Source organism: Olea europaea, chromosome 18 (genome assembly GCF_002742605.1).
Source record: "Olea europaea var. sylvestris chromosome 18, O_europaea_v1, whole genome shotgun sequence".
NCBI lineage: Eukaryota > Viridiplantae > Streptophyta > Magnoliopsida > Lamiales > Oleaceae > Olea > Olea europaea.
This window is the reverse complement of record NC_036254.1, coordinates 23,052,217-23,069,200: the sequence shown is the minus strand read 5'-3', so window position 1 is coordinate 23,069,200 and position 16,984 is coordinate 23,052,217.

The following is a 16,984-nucleotide window of genomic DNA, read 5'->3' as shown; positions in this document are numbered from 1 at the left end:
TATGATTTATATAAATACTACACATCCGTCGAGTCATTGTTTAGTGGGATCTAACTTGTACAAAATCGACGTGTATGTCCTGTAGCGCCGCACCTCCCGCACTTACGCGGTTGTAGAAACTCTCCTGTAGATGGTATTCTAGACGTTCGTCTATGACCAGGAGTACGCGGTGGAGCTTCAGGTGACAACAAATTATTAAGTGCTACAATATAATCAGGAACTTCCCACTCGGCTTCATTTGGTAGAGGAAATATAGTTTCGGCATACGCTGCTCTCCAAAAATTAGTTATATAATAATGATTGCACAGTTGTGTGGTGGAAATCCTCTATACATAGCCACTGCGATAGCATGTGCACATGGAAAACTTTCCAATTGAAATTTTCTACACGTGCAGGTATTGTCATTTAAGTCTACAATGTATCCAACATTACGCCCGCATCTCACGGAGAAGCGAAATTGATTTAGTGGTTCCACAAATAGAGCTTTTGCCACTTCCAGAGTTTTGAATAGTCGATCTTCCTATGCCGGAGCTAGCACACTCGTGCAATTTTGGGATTCTTCACGTCGATTATAAAACCACTGTTGCAACTTGCTGCGAATATGTTCAATCATTGCGAGAATCGGTAACTCTCGATCCTTCTTGAATAATGCATTGAGCGACTCTGCATTATTCGACGTCATCATGCTGTATCGACGTCCTGGAAAATGTGACTGTGCCCAATGTTCGACCCCCATATCTGATAGATATTCCCATGCACTTTCTGATTTATGTTCTATTTCGCCCATGAACTTTGTAAACTCTTCAAAGCTATAAGCTTCTGCAGCTCTCCTAAACAATGCAACGATGTCACTACCCCGGTACCTAGTTTTCAGATTGACCTGAATGTGGTACATGCAATAACTATGATGTGCTTCTGGAAAAACTTTGGCTATACCATTTATTATTGACTGCCCCCGGTCAGTCACAAATGCAAGGTTCTCGATGTTCCCAATTACTTCTCTCAACTTCGTGAAGAACCAACGCATTGCTAGATCATTTTCTCCATCGACAATGTCAAATGCAAGAAGGTAAATTTGGATATTGGCATCTTGACAAGTAGCAATAATCTACTTTCCTTCATATCTAGCTTTTAGGGTTGTACCATCAACTAGAATTAGAGGTCGCATCGCATTTCGAAAACCTCTAATGCATTGTCCAAGAGCCATAAAAAAATACTTGAAGCGATTCTGCCCATCGATTTCAATAAAAAACGTCGAGTCAGAATTAGTTCTCACCATGTTGTGGCAATACCTGGCCAATTTGGCATAACTCTCCTCTGTCGAACTCATTAAATCTTCCAATGCACATTCTTTAGTAACCACCCCATACTCTCGACGGATGTCGTTGATGATATCTGTAGGTCTGTAAATCGTCTGTGGATCCTGAAACTTGTGCATTATCTGTCGACCAATAAACCATGATCGAGCTTGCCTATGATCATTTTGACGAATACCCACTTCACAAGTATGTTCCCGCGCATACTTACGAACAACAAAAAACTCATTTGTATCCATCTTTGTCGCACTCAAACGCCAACTGCAATTGTTGTCCACACAAATAATTGTGTATGTAGACTTGTTTGATTTTTTTACCTTAAACTCAAAATTATGTTTCATTGCAATTCGGTGCGCGGCTTCTTGCAAATCTCTTTTCGTGTCAAACAATTGATCGACATGTAAATCTTCATCATCAGGAACTACGCGAACAATTAGAAGACCGTGTACTCGGCCCAGCATGTGAGCTCCCACCAGACTCATGTCTCTGTCTGGATAAAGCAATCAAATCCTAATTTGTAAATGGCATTTCATCCTCGTTGTCTTGAACTTCCTCGTAAATCCTTCGTGTAACGGTGACATCGTGGTGAGTAGCAACTGCCCCAGGAATAACCACATCATCCTCCCGAGCAATCTCAACAGTATCCCAAAAATCATTCTCATTACGATCCTCTCCATCAAAAACTTCGTGTTCACCTTCGATGACATTTTTCTTCAACAAACTTACGCAAATAGGAGTCGTCTTTCGACCTTGGTTCAATTGAATTAGATGCTTTATTTGCGCTTCAGAAGTAACTTTCAAAGGTGGAATTGAAATTGTTGAATGCTTTTGAAATAAAAATCCCAATTCCATATCGTACTGAGAGGAATTGATGTTAAGCATGTTTTGTATTTCACTGCACATTTCTGTAAACGAAGTATTTTTTGTTATCGAAATAGTAGCAACCCCTTTTCCTTCACTCGTCCATTTTCATTCCCATTGACCATTTTCTTTCCTTTGAAATTCGTCGAAATAATAGATTGGGACACATGCTTTTGCCATATCTGCATTACGAATTAAAAATATCAGAACAAATTATCAGAAATAAAATTATCAGAATCGAGGGGCGGGTTGCAAACGGACGGTCGGGATGGTCCGGACCGTTCGTTGCGGTCGGTCCGGACGCCGTTCCGGCGTCTGATCAGTGCCGGCCTGAACTTTGGCTTTAATATTATTTTTTCTACCATTTAAAAAAAATATATGACTTCAATAAAAATAAAATTAAATACTACGAAAAGATACTTACCGAATTGAAGTGCTGAAATTTAACTAAATTTTTCTGTTGAGGTTGATAACTGATAAGTTTATGAAATTTTGAGGTTGAAGTGGATGAAAAATGAAAGAGTTTTTATCGTGTTAGAGTAAACTGATGAAAAGACTGACTTCGTTTTCAAATTTCAATTGAGAAGTGTTTGGATTTTTATTTGTAACCTAAGGATATTTTTGTCTTTTTACCATATTTCTATTTTTGTAATTATATAACTCATTTAAGGGCGTTTTTGTCTTTTACACAAGAAATGGCTATTGTGGTGAATGTTAGATTTTTATGGTTAAAATGGAAAATGGTTGGTTTGACAAAGCCAAACTTAAAAGTACCCCACCCGCTCAGCTCTGCCTCTCCAGTCTCCGTACCTCAGCCTCTCACTCTTATCTCTCATCGCCTTCCACCACCGACCAGACTTAGTACACAACTTTTGTATTAGTTCGAAGATTTGTTGATGCGGGCAGGTGAGGAGAATCCAACAAGAGAACAACTTGAGGAGGTTAGTAAGAATGAATTTTAGGGTTTGGGTGATAGATTTCTCATCACACTGTTTAGTGTTGCAGGTGGAGAAATTGTAGCATGAATTAAATGGGGAGTTGCAATTGAACAAAATTTCGAATTGTGTATAGGTATGGGTCAATTCACTCATGTTTCCTTGTTGCTCCCACAAAAGGTAATTGTGTTAATTCCTTAATGAGTGTTATCCGTTTTCCTTGAAAGTTGTTGCTTATTTGTGTGAAAGAGAAGAGTTACGTTACCATAATGTATTCAATTAATTCAACGCAATATTATTTTCGAAGCCCTAACAATCACTTAGTTATAATTCTAATGGAAGCCAATTTTTCCTTTCCATAGTACTAAAGCCGTTTTAACAACTAGAAGCTTTTTCACTCCGAGGGTCATGTGAGGTTGGGAAATCTTGGAAAGTTGAAATAGGATCAGAGAGTTAATTTCTCTCCGAGATATCTTATGCTGCTTTTTAGTTTCAACTCACCTGTTTTATTTCTAACACCATGGCCTAATTCTTTCTTTCCCATTACTCTAAGCGTTGGGGACTTTCTTCTTACAGCTATAGACTTAATGCATACAAATGGAAGTTGGAGCATGTTAGCCAAATTGTTGTCAAACGACCTCCCAGGCTGTGATGTTAATTCAGATTAATTCCCAGTCGGCTTTGGCAAATGATTGAATGGAAAATATAGCACTACAATCGAAATGACCCGACCCGAAGATTAATTGGGCTTTGAAGCAAACTAAATTTTTAGTATTGCTCATGGTCTAACTTACTTGCTTGGATGACCAAAATGAGAGAAGCCTACTTAGTAGCCCATTTGTCTAATGCTTGGGCTTTACTTGACCCATTAGTTACCCTACTGTAACTTCCTTACTTGGCCTTATATGCTTCAATATATTTGGGCTGTGTTCTCTTCTCTTGAGGAAAAACTGTGCGCTTCCTTCTTTGTGAGATTTTCGATCTTCTGCTTCTTTGCCTGTCGCCTTCCCTCTTCATCTCTGCCTTTGTGGTAATTGTTATTGAGTTATTGTGATCCGAATCCCGTAGCAGCGTTGACTACGAAACCCACAACTAGATTGTTCCAAAACCCCAGAAAAGCCAAATAAAAGGTTTGAAGATTGAACCTTAAATTACTGAACCAAACAAACCCAGCAAGAATGTTGCTTGAAGGACCCCTTGATTACACAATCGAAGACCCGTACCCGAATTGTAGAACACCACAAGAATAGTTTTGATAAGTTCAATGTGTTCAATTAAGAACAAGGAATTGAAAGCAAAATTGCATTTCGTGTTGAATCTCAAATAATGTCTCGTAAAAAAAAAAAGAAAAAAAAAAGATGAAGAATTGAGCTCTATTTATACTAGATCCTAGAATGGAAATTGAAAAGGAATAAAATTCTAACAATCTAGTAGAATATGAAAAATACTCGTCCAATATTTCTAGAATTTGACTAAAAATAGAATTATAATAAAATACGAAAAAAATGCGAAAAAGGAAAATTTCTGCCCGATTTAATACTATGCGACCACATAATGTAAACCTATGCGGTCTTATAGTTCAATTGAACTATGTTGGCATAGTTCCTGCCTCTATGCATGCGGTCGCATGCCTATTATAGCTATGCGACCGCATAGCTATCACTTTTGCCCTCGACTTCGTCTGCTTGTATTGAATTGATCTATTTTGACCCGAACATGAAAGTTGCCTCGTTTTGCATCCCGAACATCATCCCATCAATGGTTTCTCAAATGAGCAATCCCATCACTTGTTTCACTTGCTTTGCTCTCGATCGCATCATCGGTCCACCTTCGATAGTCAACGGGTCTCGCCTTGAACTCGTCGTCTTCAAGTTTGATTCTTGGTTCACATCATATTGCCTACCTTTTGTGGTCTCCTATGTGGATAATCTTTTGGCAATCGTAAGTGGGAAGAACTTAGCATTGTATTGGGTCGATTGGTTTTTTTATTGTGATGAAATTAGAAGGATAAACTGAGCTTGGGAAACACCTTGGTGGTCAATACATTCTCCACATTTAGTATCAGAGCTTGGGTGGTGGAAATTTAGCCAAAAATCCTACCAAAAGTTGAGATAGAGGGCCAAATCCTTCTTGCAACCGTATTCGAAATCTTTCAATTTCTCCCAAATTCGACCTCCATTAGACAAATGGAGGCCGGATCTATAATCAGCAGATCGATGCGCTTCTTTTGAGGTGGTGCATATGGAGTTTTCAGACAAGATTTTTTTCAGGCATTTTATTTATTTTAATATTCTGAACGTATTGATGTGGTCTATTTAGTGTTTCAGGTTACGCGAGAAAAATTGGACGAATTTGGCCCTAGATATAATTCTGTGTTTGTGATTGATTGGTATTAGTACAATTGCTGAATCTTTAGGGCGAATAGTGGTGGTCCTAAAGTATCAAATTCGCATCTCTTGACTTTACGGACTCAAATAAGTTCGCTCTGGTAAATTGGCTTAACCCGTCTAATTTCCAACATTAGCATGTTATCGTGTGGGGTGATAATAGGGTTGTGGTTACTGTGAGGGGTAACATTGCTTGTGTTAGAAATTAGGATTACTTAATCTTAACTATTTGATTGAGTACTTGTTCTTGTTAAGTCAGAATATTGTTCTGTGTGTTATAATTGTCGTAAAACTTGGTATTTGCTAGACATATCTAATTTTTTATTGCATTGTTATCTCTGCTACTTACTAATTCCGTTAGAATACCGAAACTTTACCCGTTTGAACATTCCCTTGATTTAAGACCACGAGTCTTACAAAACCCTGAGAATTTAGAATGGAGCATATTGTTTATGACCCGAGGACTACTTTGTATGGTTTGACTGTGTTTTGTATTTTTTTGGCTGTTGTGTAAAGATGGCAACTCACAACTTCGATCTGGAAATTTTTAATGGAAAATGTGATTTTTCAATTTGGCAACAAATGAAAGGTATTTTGGTCCAGCAAAAAGTTTCAAAAGCCATTGAAGACAATTTTTCAATTGATTTTTCAAAAGAACAAAAAGAAGAAGTCGATGAATTTGCTTATACTTCAATCATTTTATACTTGTCCAACGTCGTTTTATAAAAGGTGGGTAAACTGAAAACTACTAAAGAATTTTGGAAAAAAATTGGAAGATCTATATTTGCTCAAATCTACAACCGAACAAGTTTTATTTACTTGAGCGTTTCTCCAGCTTTAAAAAATGGATCCTTCAAAGGATCTTGATGACAGTTTAGATGTATTTGACAAATTAGTGCAAGATATTGTTAACTGTGATGAGGCTGTGTCTGGAGCCTATAAGGCCATAATCTTGCTCAATTTTATTCCTGACTCATATAAGGAAGTTAAAAATGTCATTAAGTATGGTAGGGATACCTTCATGCCTGATATTGTGATAGACTCTCTTAGAATAAGGAGATGGAAATTAGAGTTGAAAAATATGATAAGAAAAGTGGTAAAACACATATGATGCAGGGCAGTACTCAGTTTAAGCAAAACAGTCATGATGGATACCAAAGTAGCGGCGAGTCAAGTAGTAATGGATGGAAGAAGAAGGGCAACGGTAGGTCTAGATCAAAGTCTAGAATGAAGTCAACGAGTTGTCTAGGAAAAGGGCATTTTATAAAAGATTGTTATAAGAAGAAGGATAAGCTAAAGGTCAAGGAGAGAGACGAGGTCAATGTGTTGTCTTCTGCTTTCGATTTAGATGACGGTGAGGTTTATATGATTAGAATTCCCATTGCTTATACTGCTGAACTAAATATAACAGCTAATTTCCACATGCTAGAGTGGATACTTGATTTTGGTGCATCTTTTCATGTGACATTCGAAAAGAATTGGTTTAAAAACTTGCATGAATCTAATACTGGGCATGTTCTGCTGTGTGATAATTTCGCCCATACAATTGCTAGAATTGGTGACATTAATATCAAGTTTGACACCGGTTTTGTGTACACCTTGAAAGACGTTAGATATATTCTTGAACTGTCTAGGAATTTGATTTCAGTAAGAAGGCTTGAAAAAGATTACTTCACGGGTAAAATTGAAAATGGAACGTTAAAGATGGTTAAGGGTGCTTTAATCTCTAATAAGAGAACTAAGAAAAACAACATTTATATCACTCTGGAGAAGTGATTAGAGGTTTAAACTCCTCTATCTCTTTAGTCAAGATTGATCACACACATATGTGGCGTAATAGGCTTGCACACGTAGGCATTAAGGGACTTAAGTTTCTTAATGAAAAATGTGCATTTGGTAATGACTGTGTGTTTGATTTGTCATTATGTGATCACTTTGTGCTTGGTAAGCATCATAAAGCATCTTTCTCCACTAGTGTTCATAAAGCTAAGACATTCTTGAATATGTGCATTCTGATCTGTAGGGTCCTACTAGTAATTCCACATCATGTAGGACTATGTATTTCTTGTCTATTATTGATGACTACACTAGAAAGTGTGGGTTTATTTTTTGAAGGATAAATTCGATACTTTCCATAACTTTAATAACTGGAAAATACAAGTGGAAAATCAAACTGGCAAAAGGATTAAATTCTTAAGAACAAGATAATGGCCTAGAGTTTTGTAACACTGAATTTAACAGTATGTGTAAAGAAAATGGAATAACAAGGTATAAGACTATTTCTTACGCTCCCCAACAAAACAAGGTAGCGGAAAGGATGAATAGAACCATACTTGATAAAGTACGTTGCATGATGTTAAGTTCTTGTGTTCCAAAGTCATTTTGTGGGGTGAAGCTATTATGACTGCTTGTTATTTAATTAATTGACACCATCTGCTACCTTAAATGGCTACACTCCTCATGAAAGTTGGTCTGGTAAACTGAGTGATTACTTTATACTTAGAACTTTTGGATGTGTTGCTTTCTTTCACTAAAGTAATGGAAAGCTTGAACCTAGAGCTAGAAAATATCTTTCTGCGATACTTTGAGGGTGTTAAGGGTTATAGGTTATGTGATAGAAGTCAAAAGGGGGTTAAGATCATCGCGAGTAAGGATGTCACGTTTAATGAGCGTGAGATGCCCTGCCTTGGGGGTGAACTTGAACTTGTGAGTAAAACAGAACCAGGTGAAGAGAGAAATCGGTTTAAGGTGGAATTAGGAAAGCTTAGCACATTTGTCCCTATTCCTCCAAATGAGGTGGAGACTTGGGTTCAGGAACTCGGGTTGGAGAATAGAGATGATGTAGTGATAGAAGAGCATCCCGAGGAAGAAAATCCATTGGCCAATTACAATTTAGCTAGGGATAGAGAGAGGAAACAAACGAGAGAGCCTAGGAGATTCAGATATGAATCTGAGTTAGCCTTCGCCCACGCTAGTTACGAAGAACTAGTTGATAGAGAGCCAAAAACATTTGAGGAGGCAATGAAGAGTGAACAGTCCAAAGAGTGGTTTAAGGTAATGAAAGAAGAGATAAGTTATCTAGAGAAGAATCGGACTTGGAAGCTAGTACATAAACCTAAGAATAAATCGACCGTCGATTACAAATGGGTCTTTAAGGTTAAAGAAGGTACCAGTAGCTCGGAACCCTTAAGATTTAAGGCTAGGTTAGTGGCTAAGGGCTACATACAAAAGGATGGTGTTGATTATAATGAGATTTTCTCATCAGTTGCTAAGTATACTACTATTAGGGTCATGCTTGCATTGGTTGCACATTTTGACTAGGAACTTGAACAACTTTACGTAAAAACAATTTTTTTACATGGTGAGCTTGACAAACAAATATTTATGAATCAATCAAAAGGTTTTAAGGATAAGCTAAAACCTGATCATATGTGTTTCCTAAAAAGGTCTTTGTATGGCTTGAAACAATCACCCAGATAGTGGAACAAAAGATTTAACTCTTTTGTACTCACTATAGGGTTCCAAAGAAGTAAGTTTGATCACTGTATGTATTTTCAACACAACGAAGCTAACAACAATTATTTGTTTTTGTTGATCTATGTGGATGACATGCTTTTGATTGGTTCATCATCTAAGTGGATAACTAACATAAAAACAAAGCTAAGAGGTGAATTTTAAATGAAAAACCTAGGTAAGGCTAAGAGAATTCTAGGCAAGGAAATCGAAAGAGGTAGGTCAAATTTTGCTTTGTTTCTATATCAATCTCCTTATATTTCTAAAGTGTTGAAGAGATTTAATATGATTAATTACAAACTTGTCACATTTCCTCTAGCTAATCACTTTGTATTATCTAAATATCAAGCTCATTGCAATGAACGTGAAGTAGAATATATGAGTAGAGTTCTATATTCTAATGTGATTGGTTCCATAATGTATTTGACGGTTTGACTAGACCATATTTAGCTTTCGTTGTTAGTACTCTCAGTAGGTACATTTCTAATCCGAGTCCTAAACATTAGGAAGCCTTAAAGTGGTTATTAAGGTATTTTAATGGTACTAGTGATATAGGTCTTAAGTTTGGTGCTAGTAAGGAAGATGTGAAATTAAAGGATTTTGTAGATGCTAACTGTGCGGGGGATAGAGGTAGGAAATCAATATCCTCTTATGTGTTTACCTTATCTAATTCTTATATTAGTTGAAAATCACAGTTACAATACATTGTTACACTATCCACAATATAGTCAGAATCTACCACTGAAGCAATTAAAGAGGCTCTGTGGGTTAGAGGTTTGCTTTATGAATTGTGTGTCTTGAATGATTATGTGGTAGTGTATTCCAATAGTCAGTCTTTATACATTTACGTAAGAACCCTATTTTTCATGAACGCACTAAACACATTAATGTTAGACAACTTTTCATTAGAGATATTATATTACAAGAGGTGATAAGACTTCAAAAAGTCCATACACAATACAACCCTTTAGTTATGGACACGAAAGTGCTACCACTGGTAAAGTTTAAAAGTTGTAAGGATCTTCTAAACATTAGAACAGGTAAATGATTTTCAATTTATTGGTTCTCTTTTTAAAGGTGTCACTAATTAGAGATATATTTTCTTTGCAGGTCACTTGATACCAAGGTGGAGGTTGTTGGGCAAATTGTTGTCAAACGATCTCCCAGGCTGTGATGTAAATTCATATTAATTCCTAGTCAGCTTTAGCAAGTGACTAAATAGAAAATATAGCACCACAATTGAAATGGCCCAACTTGAAGGTTAATTGGACTATTTGAAGAGACCTAAATTTTTAGTGTTGCTCATGGCCCAACTCACTTGCTTGGATGACCAAAATGACAGAAGCCCACTTAGTGGCTCATTTGTTTAATGCTTGGGCCTTACTTGATCCATTAGTTACCCTTACCTTACTTGACCTCATATGCTTGAATATATTTGGGCCGTGTTCTCTTCTCTTGAGAAAAAACTATGCGCCTCCTTCCTTGTGAGATTTTCGATCTTCTACTTCTTTGCCCGTCGCCTTCACTCTTCATCTCTGCCTATGTGGTAATTGTTATTGTGTTATTTCCTACCTTTTTTGGTCTCCTACGTGGATACTCTCTTGGCAACCGTAAGTGGGAAGAACTTGGCATTATCATGGGCCGATTAGTTTTTTGATTGTGGTGAAATTGGAAGGATAAACTGAGTCTGGCAAACATCTTAGTGGTTAATACATTCCTCACAGAGCAGAGAGAGGATTATAGAATAAATCTTGCCACCATATTCAAAATTGATTTTTTTTTAATTTTCGATGGTAAACCCCTTGAAGAAGACGTTTCGATTGGCATGGAGTGTACTTTGTGAAATCTAGTTACAAACTGGAGCTGTCTTTGGATAAGGGTGGCATAGAACCACTTTCCAAAATGTTTACAGAATGGTAGAAATGTTTGTGGAGTAGTGATGTCCCACTAAAAACCATATGGAGGGCTTTATTAGACATCCTGCCATCAAAATCATGCTTTAGAGTAAACAACTGGAGTTAGCCCCAACCTCAGTAGATGTTCGGAGGTGGAGGAAGACACATCTCACGCCATCATCTTCTACCCCGTGGAGATGACAATTTTGGATGAGAGAGATTTCTTCCAATAGGGTGTTGTCAGCTGGAATTAGTGCCAGAGAGGTGCTATTGAGGATGTTGGAGAATCTATTAATATATATAGGGTAAAGCTACCTCCGAAAATGGTGTCCTCAATGCCCGAGGCTGGGATCTTGGTTGAATGCAGTCCTTGCGATGAACAATCCATCACTCCATTCGACCGAGGGTGCTATTTTGGCAAGAATTGATGCGCTATGGGCAATTATTTTGTATTACTTCATAAAGTAAAGCTATCTATACTTAACAACTTATGTATTCAATTTATAATAATATTTGTGATCAGGATACATTTTATTATTTGCTCAATACTGAACACATAAAAATAATCAAATAACATTTATTTGTTCAAAATATAATGTCGAATAATTCATTTGAGTATATATTTAACCACAGTCCAATGCTCTAATCGAGTATTAGACTAACATCGACTAACAATCCCACAACATAATAAATATTTGATCTAGTGCAAAGCATATTATACATGAGGTTTCCTATTGTAGATGCATAAGGAATCTACCTAATCCATGCTACCTCATCAGGACTTTTCAAAAAACGCTCCTTAGAGATGTGTACTCCATGTCTAAAAAATAAGCATTCCCTTTTCGAATTTTGCATAGCAAATCAAACCAGTTTTTGTCAATATATGAGGCTTGAGAGAGGGCTATCTTCGTGTTCTTTAGATCTTTAACGATCTAAATGTCTAGAACATGACTAGCATCTCCCATGCCCTTTATATCAAATCGTTGTTCAAACCTTTCGTTTACTAATGACAATGTCCCTACATCATTACCAATGAGTAATATCTCATCTATGTAAAGTATGAGAAATTATTTTGTTGTCTTGATGAGCTTGTAAAGATAAGGCTCGTCCAAATTTTTTGACTGAACCATAAGTCCTAATAGTTTGGTCAAATCTAATATTCCAAGACCTAGACGTTTGTTTATGATCATAGATGGATCTTTGTAAACTATAAGTTTTCCTTTCATGCCCTTTTATTATAAATCTATCTAGTTGCAAGGTTGTCTTGACATCCATTTACCATATCTCAATGTCATAATTTACTGTAATGGATATGACAATTCGAATGCACTTAAGAATAGCTACTGGAGAAAATGTCTCCTTGTAATCGAGACATTCTCTGGATAAAACCCTTGTCATAAGTCTAGCTTTAATGGTCCATATCTGTCCATCTATTCTTCTCTTTTTGTTACAAACCCACTTGCACCCAATGATTTTGACTCTTTTAGATGTGACTCCATTTTTTGTTTTCATAGCATTTTTCAATGATATTGTGTATATGTCCTCCATGACTCTTTTAAATAATGTGAGATCCACTTTTTGCTCAATGGAAACTACCTGGAAAAACTCTCCATAGAGTAATTACCTAGAGGGCGATATATTAACCCTCTCACTTCGTCTAAGTTGTGGAGGCTCTTAATGATCTTGTTATACTGGAGGTGGATTTAATTTTCCCACTATATCAACAAGTCCCTAATCAGTTCTCTCAGTTATTATACGTTGGATTTTTGGTTATTGATTGACAATGTGGTTCTATCCCCATATTACAAGCTGAGGTGTTGCCTGTGTATTCCTGTTGTGTATTGTTTGTTGAAAACCAACAAATGAACAATGTAATGTAGAATGAAATCAAACAAAAAACAAATTGGAGACCAAAATAAGCGGTCCTTGCGGTCGCATGGCTATCACCAGAGACTTTAGGGACGGTCGCAAAATAAATCATGCGGTCACATGGTACATCTAAAGTGATCGTTAGTGGTCATTTTCTAATGCTATGAATTTGAATTTGGTGGCCTTTCATTCGATTTTTGGCACCATTTCAAGTATATAGACGAGGCCTATATATAGTGGAGTCATGTTCAATGAAAAAAGTAATAAAAACTTATTGTAATCCATACATTGCTCCACAAATAATCAATCATGATTTTTCATTCATATTCATCCTTTGTGTTCTTCAAGCTTTGAAGAATTTAACTTTGTGTTTTGGTGAAATTCTTTGCAAGGCTTGTTATAATCATTCAAATCATTTGTCGGAATACCCTTAAACATCTCATAAACCCCGGAAAGGGAACAAATAACGTTTGAGGACAGCAATCCCGCGTTCAAGCCTTCGAAATTGTTATCGACAAACTTTTTGATTTCTTCGTTTTGTTGTTGCGAATTTTCATGTTATTTTTTTGTTTCTTCTCCATCTCTCAAATATTTTCAACAATCTCAAACGTTATTTTGCGATGGAGAGCAAGACAACAATGGCGACTATCAAACTAATGAATCAAGACTTGTATGGTTGGACAGGTTCGACGACACAAACTTCACGCTGTGGCAAGATAAGTTGAAGTTTCACATTACTGTGTTGAAGATCTTTTATATTCTAGATCTGGATTTGACATCGTTACCGAAACCCACAAGTGGAGGGACCAAAACAATCATGGCTGAAAGACAGAAACATCAAGAAGATGAACTAATTTGTCGTGGTCACATCCTAAATGCCTTGTCGGATCATTTATATGATTTGTATACAAATACAACTTCGGCGAACGAAATCTGGAATGCATTGGAGAGTAAATACTAAGCGGAAAAAGAATGTACCAAGAAATTCTTAATTTATAAATACTTTGATTTTAAATTTCTTCATAACATTCCCCTTCTACCCCAAAGACATGAATTGCAAATAATTGTCAATAAACTAAAGGCAGTAAAGATTGAAATCCCGAAAACCTTTCAAGTGGGGTCATAATTACTAAAAGAGAGAAATTTCTGCCATGAATAATTTTAGTTTATACTTTCTCAAGATGAGGGCTATTTAGTTATCATCAAGTTCTTGAAGCAATTTTAGGAGAAATTGATTAATTGTTCAATAATATGTCTAAGAAGGAAAAGAAAAATGTAATCAACAATGTCCATTTGGAATAAACTTAAAAACGTTTGTGTTTGTTCGGTACTCTCTAAATATCAATAGATGATTAGGACCTTACATTGATTCATTATGGAATCCTCGTATTTTTTATAATGTTACCTCGTATGTAGCACATGTTCAAGCAGTTGAAAACAAAATTTCAATCAATCATTTGTCAAACACAATTTTTGGATGTTTTTGATGTTATCAACTACTTGATATGTAAACTACATCTTCTAGAATAGTTGGAATAACTCTTGATAACTATTTTAAGAATTCGTGGATGCAATAACAATTGTCATGGTTTCAGGAAGTCGGGGCACTACCTTTCAGAATTCTCAATGAAGCAATGATGCCCAAGATGCGACAAAGGATTTGTGAAATGGATAGAGCAATGTTACAACGAAGGAAAACATGTACAATTTGAGGGTGAGTTTAGTGGTACAGTAATGTATTTGTTCGGATAAATATCAAATGCTAGATTTGTCACTTATGTTGAAGGATGTTGCTAAAATAACCAAACAACAATAAGTGGAGATCTTCCTCAATATTACTATCCGCAAAGGACAATGAGATGTAGAAGAGAATGGAAAGCTAAATGGTATAGCTCCACGAAATTGTATTGCTTATCTTAGTACTTAAAACAATGTTATTGTAATCCTGAAGTTTTATTCATGTATGACTCCATATCTGTTTCTTAAGAAGTTTGATCATTGTGTTATTCAAGTACGAAATGGTTCTTTTTTTTTTTTTTTTTTTGGGTTTAATTATAACTATATTTCCATGTACTATTATTCATACTGTTATGAACTTACAAAGAATGGTAAGGCATAGCCTCTTCAATCTTCCTCAATTTATAGAACGCAACCAAGGGATGATGGAACGAGGCAATGCCTTGACTAAATTTTGGAACTCCTTTGTTGGTGTTTTGTATTCTTTAGATATAATTAATCTTGTAATGACATTAGCACTACAACTATAATCTTCAAATGACATTACGCTTATTTATTAATCCCGTTTTGATTTGCAAATTGTTATCATTTTACCATCGTTACATTTGCTGCTGACCTGTTTGATATGATCAAATCAAAAACTGAGATTGAAACATGGAATTTCTTCAATTGGAATCGCGTGTTCTGTATGGGAATGGTGATTATATCTAGGGCAACGTGATTGAAAACATACATTTCACCCGATCAAACTGAAAACCAAATTTAGGTTATGAAACTAAAAAGTGTACAAGATACCTAGTGAGGAAATCCCCTCAATGGTCACCGAACTTTGCCAAAATTCCCTAGGAGGTCACTGAACTTCACTTCGTCCCTAAATGGCCACCAAACTTTGCCAAAATCCCCTAGGAGGTCACCAAACTTTATTTCGTCCCTAAATGGTCACTGAACTTTGCAAAAAGCCTCTGGAAGATCACTGAACTTGTTATGCATGGGTCCCAATTTGCAAAAGTTGAGTGATCTCTTGGAGAATTTCGGCAAAGTTCAGTAACCATTTAGGGATGAAGTGAAGTTTGATGACCTCCTAGGGGATTTTGACAAAGTTCGATGACCATTTAGGGAAGAAGTGAAGTTCGGAGACCTCCTAGGGGATTTTGGTAAAATTTGGTGACCATTGGGGGATTTCCTCATACCTAGTAGAAGTTAATTATTATTGTTGTATTTCCATGACTTGAGCTAGTCTGAATTCTATGACATCAGTAAACCCGACCAAACTAGCATGACCATTTCCAGCAGTAATGTAAGTGAAATGAATTCTGACAAGACTATATCACTAAGTAACGAACAATAAAGAGAGGAAAAAACACAAGTTTCTCTACAGCATAAATACCCAAATTGATATGAACGTAATTTCCAGTGTTACAGATGTGAGCAAAACTGAATTGGAAAGATACCAGTTTCTAAAAAAAGATCAGTCCTACAGATACATTCGAAAGCAACCACAAGATGCATAAATTCTAGCATAACCATTTCCAAAAAAATAAAACTACCAATATGATATGAACATCCTAGTCCAGATTTAAGACATCCTGATCGTTCTTTGTGCGAGACCATGGGATTTCGATGAAATTAGAAGAAATGAAGGATTATGTACCTCGAATATTTATTCTATAAGAGCAATTGAGTGATGAGTCAATTGTGATGGCAACCATTTAGCCAACCCAAAATTTGAGTGTTGTTTTGCGATGAGTCTATTTGAAGCACTAATATCTCTATGAATTTTTCTTCTTGGACAACTCTTGTGCAAGTAATGTACGCTTTCAGCAATTCCAACTGCAATTGTGTCCTTTTTTCCAGTCTATGGACATTTTTTCATCTAAACGAGAGAACAAATATTAAAAATATTATACAAAACCTCAAAAAAAAAAAAAAAGGGCGGGGGAAAGTAGTCTTATAGGCATACTATAGAGTAGAAAAGCAACATAGCCTTTGGAGGAAATTTTGAAAATAAGATGAATGCCATTATCAATAAAACAACCCAATAATGCTATTTTGGATGGCAAACATGCCAAATAGTTCCAATTTATGTAAAAAATTCCTCACAATTATGTACAACAAAGCACCAACAATTCCTCACAATTCAAGATTGTCAAATGTTATCAGATATCATAAAAGATGTTTAATTTATAGAGGGACAGAAAACCCATTTGAAGATAGTTAAATTCAACCATACACCTTCCTTGCACTATGAAATTTACCTTCAATAGGTCCATCCATATGCAAGCTCAACTGTCTTGCTTGAACTTTTCAAATCAAATTGATGCTACTTCCGGTAGGGCTCTTCTACTGGTTACCAACGGCAGGATGTAGGTCGATAATCAGATTTTCTAAGTTGAGGATTAGGGTTTCGAAAGTCGAGGTGATTTTAGGAATTTGGGATAGAGCTTAACTATTCTGAAAATCACGCTAGATAG